The sequence below is a fragment of the Phyllostomus hastatus genome, unplaced genomic scaffold, assembly GCF_019186645.2.
Source record: "Phyllostomus hastatus isolate PE091 unplaced genomic scaffold, TTU_PhHast_1.1 phas_scaffold_46, whole genome shotgun sequence".
In the NCBI taxonomy this organism is placed as follows: Eukaryota; Metazoa; Chordata; class Mammalia; order Chiroptera; family Phyllostomidae; genus Phyllostomus; species Phyllostomus hastatus.
The window spans coordinates 4,266,996-4,279,112 of NW_025334032.1; the positions used below are offsets into that span (position 1 = coordinate 4,266,996).

At 37.5% G+C, this 12,117-nt stretch overlaps 1 protein-coding gene across 3 annotated transcripts in view; it reads right to left on the reverse strand.

Moving 5' to 3' along the window:
* Nucleotides 1-12,117, reverse strand: part of STK24 (serine/threonine kinase 24) — a 130,952-nt gene that overhangs the window by 60,479 nt on the left and 58,356 nt on the right. The window contains exon 2 of one of the 3 annotated variants that reach the window (XM_045821582.1): nucleotides 41-179. The exons of the other annotated variants lie outside the window; for them this stretch is intronic. The gene's annotated coding sequence lies outside the window, so the exon portion shown is untranslated. The remainder of the gene's footprint in view (nucleotides 1-40; nucleotides 180-12,117) is intronic. 3 annotated transcript variants of the gene reach the window in all.

Below are 12,117 nucleotides of genomic sequence, written 5' to 3' on the forward strand. Positions count from 1 at the left end.
GATGCATATCTGTCTGGATGACACTGACAGAGCAGCTTACCTCTGTGGAAGTCTGTCGATGTCAGGGTCATGTGCCCACTGTCCATTGGACTGCCATCCCTTTGAGGAGAGGGAGACATTGATGGGAACCAAAGGATCTTCTAAAGGCAAGTTCTTACTGCAAGCTGGCCCAAAGGTCCCTGAAATCAAAGAAATCATTGTGGTTTTGCATTTGGCATATTTATGCCCTTTCTTTTAGGGACAAGTCTGAAAGACTTCTGAATGAATCTTAACTTTCAAAAAGAAAGCATCCAGAAATATAGGACTACCTAGGTATAAAAGAGACAAGACAAAGGCAGGAAGCCTCATGCTAAACCTCAGGGCAGAAAGTCAGCGTAATAGCATTTCCTTCCCAAAAAAGAGGAATAAATCAACTGTTACTTTTAAAGAACCAATGCCTTCTACCAAACATTTCAACACAAGCCAACTCATCACACCAGTTTAAAATACATGACCCATGACGACTCCAAAATCCATGTGCCACCCTATACCAACCAGCCTTGGTTAGAAGTAAAAAAGGATTCTACGTAAATGAAAAATATAAGTCATTAACTCCTGTAAACACTGGTCTATAATCAACCTGGCCATTGACTTATCTCCACTGATTCAACTGATAAATACAAGGAAAAGTCATTAGAGCTGATCAAAACATATAATCAATTACAAAAACAATCTCATACTACATCAACCAAAAAGCATGAAAATTCAGGGAACTAAGTACCTCATCCAATGTAACAATGCTTGGTCTACTTAACAGATTATATAAATTGTTTTTAACAATTCAATCTGCCGTAAGTCAATAGCCACCCAATGCCAAAACACTGATACTTCCCAAATGACTGCAGAGTTAGCAAAGTTCTTTGTGTATATTTCTATTGTGTATCATCTCACAATTTCCTTTCTACAAAAAAAAAAATCCTCTTTCCTTCAGGCAAAGAAATACCTAAAGATATTTGATTCTTGCCACCACAGTAATGCAAATAATAAATCGGAATACTCTTTTTATAGTTATCTGTGCATCACACATAGAAAGGGAGAAGGAAAAAAACAATCTACTCATAATGAGGGAGACTGTGTTGTAAAGGTTTGATTCAATATATCTTTTAGATATCTAGTCAAAGAGGATGGAGAAAAGGTATCAACAAATTAATTTACTCCTTTTAAAATGAATCAGCATAACAGGGACCAAAAGACTCCCAAATAGATCAATGAAACCTTTAGGTCTGGTAGGTTTTCAAAAGGGAAACATCTAAACTGCTTCACCTTTCACCTACTCCTGAAATGACCAGGAACTAACTCCACATCATTCTATCCTTCAGATCCAACAGTTCTCAGTTGTCAGATAAAAAAGCAGTATTACCACCAAGGACTTGCCCCATGATATAAGGATGAAGAACAAACACAAGCTGTAAGGAAAACCTCATTTCTTCAGAAAGCAAGTTTGCTAATAAGTAACTGGACTGGCTATAAGGAGAGGAAAGCCATCTCAGCCAGATTGTTTTATGGGCCACCACAGAACCATCCACAGATGAACAACAAGAAAAGGGGCATGCTGACAAAGAAAGCTACAAGACCATAAAATCAAAATGATTCTTGGAAGAGACTGAGTATAAACAAAGGAGCTGGAGGGACAAGGGCCGCCCTGCGTGGCAGCTGAAGCAGCTCTCCATTTGCAAGAGTCCAATTTCCCAACAACCCAGTTAAGATTTTTCTAGGTGTCTGGATCTATCTCACAATAGGCCATAGCTACTGGAACAAATTCTAATGCAAATCCATTCATTTAAGATGTAAGAGCTACAGAGTAAACATCACCTATGCAACGAAAACTAAATAAAACCATTTATACATGGTAGGCAAGAATTTCCTCTGTTGAACTACCCAAGAAGTTCATGAAAATTCAACAGCCTCTGATTCAAGGCAAATGTGAAATGGTGACCCCGGGCTAAGAGCCTATAGATCCATTGTCTGACTAATTTGCTCAAGCTTCCAGTGGGACCCCAATGGCCACAGGCACAGGGAGTGCTCACAGGTAAGCAGATGCCAGATTACTCAGAAGGGTGGTGGTATAGAGCATTCATTCAAAAAATGGGCATGTCAAAGGCAAGACCTACCAGAACTCCTTGTCAGAGGTGCTGATGGTTGATCCACTCAACCAACACCTCCACCTTTCTCTCTCTCCTGACTTTGTGACTTTGGAGAAGTTCCACGGACCCTTCTCCCAGCTCCGGAGATAAATCCTGTTTGGTGGGAGCCAATGAGGTGGCCCCAACCCCCAAGCCAGGATCTAACTAAGGCATCAGTCTGCAATGGGTTCTGATGAATTAAATATGAGGAAAGTGGTCTGGTGAGGCTTCTAAGAAAGGTTTCTGGAACCTAAAGAAGCCAATACTTCCAGGAAAAAAAAATGGTTTCTCCATGCTTTGGTTTTCTAATATAGAGAATAAAAAGTGTAGGCCAGGTGCCTCCAAGTTCCTTTCTTCTTCTAATAATCTATGGTTCTAATTTCTCTGACTGTGCTCAAGAAATACTTTAGTAATAGCAAGCTAAGCCAAATCAGAGACTGAAAAAACTTTTAAGACAAACATGTCCAATCTCATTATTTTGCAGATGAGGACACAGGCCCAAAAATAGGTAACCACACTTCTGATTTAATTCAGAGCCAGGACTAGATCTTCAACAGAAGGTCTCCAGATGGCCTAGAGCTTGGGGTCAGAAATGGCTATCAAAGAACAGAAAAGTGATGGGTAAAGACAGTCTTCCTCCTTTTTAACTAGGTCTCTTCCCTTGCTCCTTTATGCTATTTCCCAAAACCAAATCTGCAGACCTTTCTCCCAATCCACAAACCTCTACTCCAAGTCACACTGGAGTTGCATTATCCCACAAGCCCACCTGGCCAAAAAGGCAGAGGGAAAAAGTACCAAAGTGTAATTGAAAGCTATTGTATGAAGAATACTTAGTATTATAGTCAGCTCAAAAACATAAAGAATTGTGTGGTTCACCATGGTAGTCCAGGCCACCCAGGATCCTTCCTTCCTCCTCATAGACTCTTACCAAGGGAGAAATCATTCCAAGCTGCATACACAGAAGCGATAACCACCCAGAGCCTCACCCAGACACCATCTGAATGATTCTGAAGGAGACAAATAGTCCCTTCTTGCCAAGTCCAAACACAAAAACTTTCTGCAAACTGAAAACATTTGCTCAAAATGAACATACAAGCCATTGCAGTGTTTTCAGTTTAGTCACTTTGAGCCAGGTTAGCCCTCTACATTAGGAACCCAGAGGTTTAGAAGCCAACATGCAGAACTGCCAGCTAAAATTCTCTGAACAGCATCCTTCCTACCCAACAGCCAGGGAGGAAATACTAGAGAGGGAAGTGTTGATGGGGCCTCTCCAACAGCCTACTATCCAAAACAAGATCAGCTTCTATTGCTCTTTTGGGTATATGAGAACTGTGCAAAACTGCAGACTGATGTAAGAAGCTGCCTCAGATGAGAATTGCAAAATTCTTAACTAATAAAGCCAACTCTCTGGTTTCCTTAGCAACATCAACTAAAAGGCTTTCCTTGCTCTACGATGCCAATTTTCTTAGAAGTCAGAAAGGGCACACCTTAAATCTAGCCAACTGCCACCTATTTCCACCAAAGTTGAAAGAGAAAAATCACATATCTTTAAAACTACAGTAAAAAGTATGTGCTATGATTGGTTTAAAAGTAAACAAAAAAATAAATAAACCTCTAGGAATAGAAGCAAACATCCTTAATTAAAAAAAATAAAGGTTGTATACCAACACTCTAGAGCAAATACCACACTTATTAAAGCAAAATTTAAGATCCATTTTCTTTAAGATCAAGAACAAGACAAATATATCCTTCCTATCACTATATAATCAACAGAACACTAGAGGTCATGGACAAAGCAAATATGGTCAGCAAAGTCAACTACATAGGCAACATACTACCAGAGGTCATGGTCAAAATGTAAGGTGGTGATAAGGATGGAAGAGAAGGCAGAAAACCATCATTATTTGTAGATATAATCATATACATAGAAAACTAGCAAGATCATCACATGCAATGTGAAAATAATCACCACCATTCCCTTAACTAAGCAATTACCAATCCAAACACCTATCACTAAAATATCAATAAAAACTCTGTATCTAAAAACTGACTTATGAATCCACAAGATCTTTATGAAGGGAAGTTTTGAACTTTATTAAAGCTCACAAACAACCCAAACAAAAAGACAGGCATTCATGTTCAAGAATGGGAAGGCTTAAAATCAATTTTTAAATTTTAGTAGGATCTTAAACAGAAAAATGTAGAAACATTCTAAACCTTATATAAAAGATGGAAGGTCTTGAAAGTCTTCATAAACTTTTTTAAAGTAGTAAAAGTGTGTCTGTGGGGAGAGGTGAACAGGGTTACTCCTTTCAGATATTAAGATTTAAAACCAAGGTGAAAATCTAAAATACACACACACACACACACACACACACACACACACACACACACACACACACACCCCATGAATGATATTGGCCCAAGAACAGAAAATCCAGAAACAGCCCTAGCCACACACATGTGTATATGTGTATATGCACACATATACATATAGACACAATGTCTGTTTGGAAAAGGTCCAGTCATTGTTAATATAATGAGAACAGTTTGTGCCACATCTATGTAACTTGGCAGAGAAGGAGAGTAGACTGGAATGCACATGTATAAACAATGATGACTTCACTGTAATGGTCAGTAGGGGTGGTAGACGCTATTGAATGAGCATGTGTATTGTGTGATCATCACATTCAAAATGATTGAGCAAGTAGAGGAACAAATCTGCATCACATTTTATGTTCAGGTTGAACTTCCTCTGCAGAAACCATCCGGATGATTTAGAAGGCCAAAGCTATGGGTGATAACCAGTGATTGGTGGCTTCGTATGACAACATGTCCACTCACGCAGTTTTTTTGAGAAACATCAAATCACCCAGGTGACTCAGCCCCCCTACACCCAAGATCTGGCACCCTGAGAACTTCTGCCTTTTCCCAAAACTAAAATCACCTTTGAAAGGAAAGAGATTAAGATTGTCAGTGAGATTTGGGAAAATATGAGGAGGCAGCTAATGGTGATTGGGAGAACTGTGGGAGATCCCAAAGTGCCTACTTTTGAAGGAGACTGAGGCATCATTGTCCTGTGTACAATGTTTCTTGTATCTTCTTCAATAAATGTCTCTATTTTTCATATTGCATGGCTGGATACCTTCTGAATAGAACTCGTATGAGACATTGGTGTGATAATAGCATCGTACATGAGTGGGAAAAAGACAGTTGATAAAAGAGCAGGTGAAAATCTACCCCACTACACGGAGAAAAATTAAATCCTACTTCATACTACAAGCCATATCAAAATATCTAAGTATAAAAAGCTTCTATAAAACAGAAAATACAATGGAAAACTTCACAAAAAATATGAACAACTCAACAAAGTTGAAAATGCTAAGGTCTAACTAAGACTATGAGATGCTCAAACTTACTATTAATAGTAGAAATGCAAATAAGCATAATAAAATCCTATATTTACACCTAAGAGAGTGGAAAAATTGTGTACAACAAAGGAAACCATTCACAAAATAAAAAAGCAACCTAAGGAATGGGGAAAATAATTGCAAATCATATATCCGAGAAGGGGCTAATATCCAAAATATAAAAAGAACTCAAACAACAGCAAAAAAGCAAACAATTCAAATAAAAAATGGGATGATCTGAATAGACATTTTTCCAAAGAAGACATATAGACACAGGAAAATATGCTCAACATCACTAATCATTAGGAAAATGCAAGTCAAAATCACAATGATATATCCCCACACATCTGTCAGAATGGCTATTATCAAAAAGAAAACAAGTGTTGAGGACGTGGAGAAAAGGGAACCCTTGTGTAGTTTTGGTTGGGAATGTAAACTACTGAAAACACTATAGAAAATGGTATAGAGGTTCCTCCAAAATTTAAAAGCAGAATTAACATATGATGTACCAATTCCACTTCTGGGTCTTTATTCAAAGAAAACAAAAACAGTAATTTCAATATGCACTCCATGTTCACTGCAGCATTATGTACAATAGCCAAGATATGGATGGAAGCAACCTAAATAAATGCCCATAGACAAACAAATAAAGGAATAAAGAAACTGTGATACACAAATATATATATGAGTATTATTTGGCCATAACAAAAAAAAAATAAAATCCTACCATTTGTGATGACATGAATGGACCTTTAGGGCATTACAACTAAGTGAAATAAGTCAGTGTAAGACAAATACCATAAGATCTCTCCCATATGTAGAACCTAAACTAAAAAAAAAAAAAAACAAAACACATATATATACAGAGAACAGACAGGTGGTTGAAAGAGGCAGGTGGAGGGGAACAAATGGACTGGGTTTTGTTTATTTTTTGGTTTAAATAAATTCAATTTAAAAAATTTTTGGAGTAAAAGGGAGAAAACTGTACTTGAACAATGATTAAAATAAACACACACACAAAAAATTTTTAATCAGAAGGAAAAATTGGGAAGTTTTACATCAGTGTTGGCAAGAAAGGAAACAAACCATGCCCAACATCATTAGCCATGAGAGAAATGCAAACCCAAGCCACAATGAAATACCACTTCACACCCAGTAGGTATGGCTATAATCAAAAGGCCAGATAATAAATGTAATGAGGATATGGGGAAATTGGAACCCTCAACTCACTACTGGAAGGAATATAAAAAATGGTGCAGATGCATCAGAAAACAGTGCAACAGTTCCTCAAAAGGTTAAACATGGTTACAATATGACCCCATAACTATTCCTAGGCATATACCCAAAAGAAATTAAAAGTTGCCATACAATCCAGCAATTCTACTTCTAGGTATTCTTTTGACTCATTGGTCATTAGTGTTAATGAATGAAAACTGCACATGAATGTTTACAGCAACATTACTCATAACCGCCAAAATATGGAAACAACCTAACTGTCCGTCCACAAGTAAATATGGTACATCCATATAATGATATACCACTCAACAATAAAAAGGAACAATTGATACATGTACAAACATGGATGAATCCCAAATGCATTATGCCAACTGAAAGAAGCCAATAACAATAGGTATGTGATTCCATTTATATGACACTCTGGGAAAAGCAAAACTACAGGGACAGAAAACAGATCAATGGTTGCCAGGGGTTGAGGTGGGGAAGGGGGTCAGGAATTCTTTGGGATGCTGAGACTGTATATATCCTATGTGTAGCAATGGTTATTAGAATCTACATAAGTGTTCAAATGCACAGAACTATAAGAATTGGACACTCAAAGTTAATTTTATTGTGTTCAAATTTTTTTAAATCACTATAGGTAGCAGGAAAAATAAATTCATACACAGTACACACAAAAAAATGTTTTATCTACTGAGGACATACATACCCTAAGTCATATCCGAACTTGTGGGACAGCCCTGACCAGTTTGGCTCAGTTAGTTGGGTGTCCTCCTGCAAAGCAAGAGGTCACTGTTTTGACTCCCAGTCAAAGCACATGCCTGGGTTGCACGTTCAGTCTCAGTCTGGGAGAGTACAAGAGGCAACCGATCCATGTTTTTCACACATCAATCTTTCTCTCCCTCTCTTTCTCCCTCCCCTGCCCTCTCACTAAAAATACATAAATAAATTTTTTAAAATAACTTGTGGTACAAAAGAGAAATGCAGTGGAGATGAAGAATGAAATATTAAAGTGAATAAAAAAAGAACAAGGATCTTACACAGATCAATGATGATGGTGCCACAAATCAAAAAATATCAAACTCAACTCAACTCCCCTCGTCTAATGTCCACAAATGGAAAAGGGGGAAAGAAACACAGGAAGAAAATAATCACTTGATTTAAAATAAGCTAGTTCATTGGCAGGGCAGTACACCCAAAGCTCAGAGGCTAAAGTGGGAAGATCTCTGCTTTAGCATTATGAATGACATACCATGTGGGAGGGAGGGAGGGAATGAATCAGCATCTTCCTTGATTTTTCATTCATTAACACTACTCTAATGACCAAGTCAAAAGAATATAACTTAAAAAAATTATGCCTAAGTACATACATCTGTAATGAATACAATATAATCAATCCTTTACCAGAATAAGATTCACTTACCTAAAGGACTTAGTTTTCTAAAACTCATCAAGGGATTTTCTCACATTAGTTTTCCTAGTGAATCCAATGAGTTAAACTACTCTAAAAATTTTTAGGAACTAGAAAAAAACTCACTATGAAGTCAAGGACCTGAATCCCTCTGGTAGACAAATACTCACTTCACAGATAGATTTCCTTAATAGTCATACTAGTGGGTTGGCCAAAAAGTTTGTTCAGATTCTTTTTCCATAAGATAACTCTAGTAGAGCTTAGTTGTCTTTAACTTCATTCAAAACAACTTAGATTGTACTGTGACAGCTATCGTATCAGTGTGCATTTTAAAAAACTTATCAAAATTGGTAAATGTTTTTTACCAATTTTAAGTGGAAGAAAATAAACAACACTTTATGCATACTATGCTTTATTATCTCAAGAAAGGTGAAAATACAACTGAAACACACAAAAAAGATTTTTGCAGTGATGGCACAGGTGGCAAACACAAGGCCCACGAGCCAAATCCGGCCCAGCACCTTGTTTCTACCCAGCGGCAACGCCAAGCTCCGTGCCCCTAGAGTTAAGGAGTAGTTACATTTATACAATCCTAAAATTACATTCAACCTTTGAAGGCAACCTCAAGACTGATGTGGCCCCCAGTGAAAATGAGTTTGCAACACCCCTGGTATATGGAGAAGGTGCTGTGACTGAAAGGACATGTCAAAAGTGTTTTGCCAAGTTTCCGGCTGGAGATTTCTCGCTGGATGATGCTCCACAGTCCGGTCAACTAGTTGAAGTTGATAGTGATCAAATCAAGACATTAATTGAGAACAATTGATGTTATACCACATGCAAGATAGCCAACATGCTCAAAATATCCAAATCAATAAAGTTATTGGTAAAAATGAAAAATGTGTCCTTTATTCTATGAAAAAAATTCAACAGACTTTTTCACCAACTCAATACAACAAAAACAACTAAGATGAAGTAAACATTTGATAAACACACCTTTTTTGTTTATTGGGTTTTTGCCTTCAACCTGATTTTCTTGGGTTAAATTGGCTTGATGTTTGACAGTACTACATAATTTACTGTAAAAGAAAATGATAAAACTATAATAATCTATTTTAAGACTCATGAATTCTAAGTCATTTTGGTACAGATAACTTTTCTTACTAAAAATATTAAGTTATCATTTGCTAAAAATCACCTACATTACATGTCAGGCAGTTTACTTATATATAAGTTAAATCTCTATTAGTAGTCCAGTAAGGTAAGTTCATTTATCTGCATTTATCTGCATTTTATGCTTGAGGCAGTCAGCAGCCTAAAGAGCACCCACATAATTAAGTACCTATATTAGGATCTGACTAAAGCCCTGGCTTTAACTCTAAGTAAATCCCAAAGTGGAGATTTTAATAGTCTGGCACCTCTAAAAACACAAAAAACAACAACAAAAAAAAAACTTAGAAATTTATATTGTTAAAGAGAATGAGAACTTGTGAATGCTTCATTTAAAAAAAGATTTAAAATCCTGCAACGCCAATTACTATCCTCTGTTATGATCTTATATTGTCTTAGTATGTCTTCACTGCTTAAATAAAAAATCAAAAACTCCTCTCTCTCTCTTACTGTACACCTCCCAAAGTACCCCCTTACACACAAACACACAAAGTTTCACTATGACCTTGTGGATGGTATTTTTCTGGGGTGGGGGGGGGGGGACTTCCAGTGGTATTATGGTTGGGACACAGAGGTCTCTGGTTAATTAAAAGTTCCAGCTGGTTTAATTTCCCAAAAAAGTAAACGTTTAAACTACAACAAATTAAGTTCTTCTATGGTATGTCATAATCTATCGGGGACTTTCCAGCCCTCAGATTCATCAACATAAACGAATTGTCACTGTTATATTATTCCTTCTCTTCCCTAAATTGTCACTGTGTTTAATCTTTCAAGGGGAAACACGCTACAAAGCAGCAGTGTGATTTGATCATAACTACACAGTCAAAATCAATTCCACTGCCCTAATCTTAAACAATATTCATAAATTTACACCATTTACCTATTGTTTTCAATATTTTTTCTGGACTGCATCACTGAAACCAAAACACTATGAGATCTTTTAATGATAACCCAGTAATGAAGAAACCATTTACAGCTAATTTCCTCTTTGACCAATCTTGCTATGTAAAAGCCCTTTAACATGAGATGAAATCCTAAGCCCCCTCCTCCAATCACTACTTTAAAACTACGAATATTACCTCTGACAATACTATGGGGAACTTCTTAAAGGGGAAAAAACATATAAACCACAATTATTTTCAATTGTGTGTCCAAGACCCATTTGTCCTTACATAGCAATTTAATTTATATCTTACTTGACAGGACTATACTAGTTTAAACTTCATAAGCCTACTGAGATAATAGGAAAACAGCCTTTGGCTCATCATGAGGGTCTTCCTCTAGGCTAAGAAAATTCTTGAAACTGTTATATAAAAATGGGCAGATAAAAATCACAGGTCTGGAACTTCTGGTCAAGAAGGAGACATAGGTAAAAATGCCTTGCCTCCATTCGTAACTATAGCAAAAAAATACAACTACAGTACAAAACAAGTATCACCCAGATTTGTCAGAAAATCAAGCTGTGTGGAATCCTGACAACCAAAGATCTAAAGAAACCACACTCATCCAGATAAGTAGGAGGGAGGAGACACAGAGAGGCATGGAGACATGGAATGGCACTGGCACGAAGAGGCGCAGAGACAGGAATGGGTGGTCCCACATCCATATGTGGTGGCTAAAAAGTGGGAGGAATACCTAGAGAGTAAGGGATCCCAGCCCCAGTCCAGACCACCCAGCCTAAAGTTCCAGTGCCAAGAAGATAAATCCCAGTAATTTCTGGCTATAAAAACCAGTAGGGGGAGAAAAAACTGGGATTTGCAAGAGACTCCTCTTAAAAGGCCCCACAACTGGCTTAGGACTCATACAGACCCACCCGCTCTGGGATTCAGCACCAGGGCAATGGCTGAAAGGGCAACAGTGACATATGGAGAGAAAATGAAGTACCAGTGACAGGAAGCAGTTTCCTCCTGGGCAAAACTCCAGAGGACAGGCAGGGGCATTGTCTGTTCTGCGATCCCTCCCCAACAAAGAGCAACAGGTTGGTAACAGGGGTTGTCCTGCCCTCACAATTACCTAAGGCTCCACCACATGCAACTTAACAAGTATCCTTTTCTACAATAGGACACACTACTAACACAGGGAGTCAAAGCAGTTCTACCTAATATACAGAGATAAATACAGGAGGCTGCCAAAATGAGGAGATAAAGAAATGTGGCACAAATGGGGAGGGGGGAAAAAAAAACCAGGACAAAACTCCAGAAAAAGAACTAAACAAAATAGAGATAAGCAATCTATTAGATGCAGAGTTCAAAACATTGGTTATTAGGATGTTCTAGGAACTCACTGGGTACTTCAGTAGCATAAAAAAGGCCCAGGAGGAAATGAAGGTTGCATTAAGTGAAATAAAGAAAAATCTACAGGGAATTAACAATGGAGGGGATGAAGATGAGAATCAAATCAATGTTTTGGAACATAAGGAAGCAAAAAGCATTCAATCAAAACAGCAGGAAGAAAAAAGAATTCAAAAAACAAGGGCAGGCTTAGGAACCAGTGGTACATCTTTAAAGATATCAACATCAGAATCACAGGAGTGCCAGAGAAGAAAAGAAATTGAAAACTTATTTGAAAAAATAGTGAAAGAAAACTTTCCTAATTTGGTGAAGGAAATAGACATACAAGTTCAGGAAGCAGAGAGTCCCAAGCAAGATGGACCCACAAAGGACCACTCCAAGACACAGCATAATTAAAATGCCAAAGGTTAAAGATAAAGAGAGAATGTTAAAAGCAGCAA